Source organism: Theobroma cacao, chromosome 4 (genome assembly GCF_000208745.1).
Source record: "Theobroma cacao cultivar B97-61/B2 chromosome 4, Criollo_cocoa_genome_V2, whole genome shotgun sequence".
NCBI classification, from domain to species: domain Eukaryota; kingdom Viridiplantae; phylum Streptophyta; class Magnoliopsida; order Malvales; family Malvaceae; genus Theobroma; species Theobroma cacao.
In genome coordinates, this window is record NC_030853.1 from 14,100,777 (window position 1) to 14,104,395 (window position 3,619).

Here is a 3,619-nt window from a genome sequence, read left to right on the forward strand (position 1 = left end):
GAGAAATCCTACCTTTTTCACTTGTTTTCCTTGATTTTCCACACTTTTTCTCTTGAAATTCTCCACCTAGGGTTTGTTCTTTCTTTGTTTCCCTCTTTTCCTTGCTTGGCCGAATATTTGGAGAGAAATGAGAGGTTTATAGGCTAATTTTTAAAGAAAATAATAAAATATTCTAAGCTTGACACATAGCATGTTTTCATTGGTCCATTATTAAAACTTTAAAAATTTTAAACTTTTTATCTCCATCACGTATATTTTCTCACTTATCCATGATAATATTAGGTAAAATCAGGTGCTGGACAAGTGTTAGGTGGTGTAAAATTACAATTTTGCCCCTAGGGTGGCAAAATGACTATTTTACCCCTATGCTCGAAAAAATGTCAAAATTAAAAATTTTCACTTCTCAAACTCAAATTATGTTCTAAATAGTCAATTTTAGTCAAAAATTTCATCTAACTCTCACATCTTAACCTCAGGTGGTGAAATGACCATTTTACCCCCGGATCATGAAAATTCCAATTTGATTCCATATCGGTCCTTGAACTCCGAATCACCATTTTAAGTTATTCTTAGACTGTAAAATTTTCAATTTCACCCTAAAATCTCTATTTGATCTAGTTCGAGGCTTAAATCAAATTTGTTGTACATCTAAGTACAATACCGATTTTTGTAAATTTTTTGAGACTTTCCTAACATGCAAACATGCTATCCATCACATGTATGTCATGACAAGTATTTTATAAGGTTGGGCTTTATAGCACTACCCCCCTTAAAATAAAATTTTGACTTCAAAATTTCACTTACTAGATTCCAAGAAAAGATGTGGATATTGGTTTCTCACCTGGCCCTCGACTTCCCACGTCATCTCCTCCATTTGAGCATTCTTCCACAGCACTTTAACCATTGGAATGCTCTTGTTCCTCAGCACTCGATCCTTTTGATCTAGAATGCGCACAGGTTACACTTCGAACTTCAAATCCTCATGCAACTCAATGGGATGTGTCTCTAGAATATAAGAGGGATCGGGAACATACTTTTTCAACATCGAGACTTGGAAGACATTATGAATCCGATCTAACTTCGAGGGTAATTCAAGTCTGTAAGCCACTGGCCCAATCCTTTCAATGATATGAAAGGGTCCAATATATCTCGGATTGAGCTTTCCTCGCTTCGCGAATCGAATCACACCTTTCCAAGGAGAAACTTTAAGAAAAACTTTATCGTCAACTTCAAATTCCAAATCTTTCCTTCGTTTATCAGAATAACTCTTCTGCCTATCTTGAGTCATCTTTAATCGCTCTCGGATAACCTTGATCTTGTCATTTCTCAGATCAATCAATTCCACATTAACCAATTTCCTCTCACCCATTTCATCCCAACAGAGCGGAGTTCGGCACTTCCTTCCATACAGAGCCTCGTATGGTGCCATCCCAATACTAGACTGAAAATTGTTATTATACACAAACACCAACGACAAGTGTCTGTCCTAACTCCCAATAAAGTCAATGACACAAGCTCGTAGCATATCTTTTAGAGTCTGAATAGTCCTTTCAGATTGACCATCAATCTACGGATGAAAGGCAGTGCTAAATCTCAATTTAGTTCCGAGAGCTTCTTGAAATTTTGGCCAAAATCTAGAAGTGAATCGAGGATCTCAATCCGATACAATAGAAATTGGAACTCCATGTAATATCACAACCTCATCGATATAAAGTCTAGCCAGTCTCTCAATAGAATACGTGCTATGGATAGCCAAGAAATGGGCGGACTTAGTCAATCTATCCACAATTACCCAAATAGCATCCTTCCCACTTTGTGTCCGCAACAAACCCAATACAAAGTCCATAGTCACGTGTTCCCACTTTCATTCTGGAATAGGTAAAGGCTGAAGAGTACCTGATGGTTTCTGATGTTCCGCCTTGATCTGTTGGCATGTGAGACATTTCGCTACAAACTCTGCTATGTCTCGTTTCATACCCGGCCACCAATAACTTTCCTTAATAGTCTGATACATTTTGGTGCTTCTGGGATGTAAAGTATAGGCAGAAGAATGAGCTTCTTCTAAAATTGTTTGTCTCAACTGGTTATCCTTAGGGATACAAACTCGGCCTCTAAACATCAAATTACCATCATCATTGAGTCTAAACTCACTAGTTTCTCCTTCTTGTAGCTTTTGAACTTTTCGCTTCAACTAATCATCGAATTTCTGCAATTCTTTGATCTGATTCAACAATGAAGGTCTCACAACGAAACTAGCAAGTAGGGTTCCATCCTCACCATTTTTCAACTGAATCCCTAGAGACTTCATCTCAAGTAACATCGAAAAATAAGAACTCCAAAGCGTTGCTAACGACGATGAGGATTTACGACTTAAGGCATCCGCTACAACATTTGCCTTTCCTAGATGATAATCAATCACTAAGTTATAATCCTTAATCAATGTAGCCACCGTCTTTGTCTCAAATTAAGTTCTTTTTGGGTGAGCAAATATTTCAAACTTTTATGATCAGTAAAAATCTGACAACGCACACCATATAAATAATGCCTCCAAATCTTCAATGCGAAGATTACTGCTGCTAACTCCAAATCATGGGTAGGGTAATTCGTCTCATGCTTCTTCAATTGTTGGAAAGCATAAGCTATTACTTTTTCATCCTACATCAATACGCACCCTAATCCCAACTTAGAGGCATCACTGTATACCACAAATTCTTTCTCACCAACTAAAAGTGTCAGAACGGGAGCGAAGGTTAACCGATTCTTTAGCTCCTAAAATCGACTCTCACAAACATCATCCCACTCAAGCTTAACTCCTTTACAACTCAAACGAGTCAAAGGAGTCGCTATCAATGAAAATCTCTAAACAAATCTCCGATAATAACCGGTTAAGCCAAGAAAACTGCGAATCTCAATTACCGTTCTCGGTTGCTCCCATTGTAAGATTGCCTCAATCTTCTTGGGATCGACATAAATTCCAGCTTCGGACACCAAATGTCCCAAGAAAACCACTTCCTTTAACTAGAACTCACATTTAGAGAACTTGGCATAGAGTTGTCTCTCACACAAAGTTTGCAACACAATGCGCAAATGGGCAGCATGTTCATCATCATTCTTCGAATAAACCAGGATGTCATTTATGAATACTATTATGAACTTATCCAAGTATGGATGGAACACCCTGTTCATAAGATCCATAAAAGCTGTCGGGGCATTAGTCAAACCAAACAACATCACCAGAAACTCATAATGCCTTTAACGCATCCTAAAAGTAGTCTTGGGTACATCTTGTTCCTTAATCTTCAACTGATAATACCCAAACCTCAAATCAATCTTAGAAAACATCATAGCATCTCTTAATTGATCAAAAAGATCATTGATCTGTAGTAGAGGATATTTATTCTTGATGGTCACTCGGTTCAGCTGACGATAATCGATACACAATCAAAGAGTGCCATCCTTCTTCTTTACAAATAAGACTGGTGCTCCCTAAGGAGAAGTGCTCAGGCGAATAAAATCCTTATCCACCAAATCTTGCAGCTGGACTTTTAGTTCCTTCAACTCCGCCGGAGCCATTCGATATAGAGGGATAGAAATAGGTGCGGTACCCGGAAGTAAATCA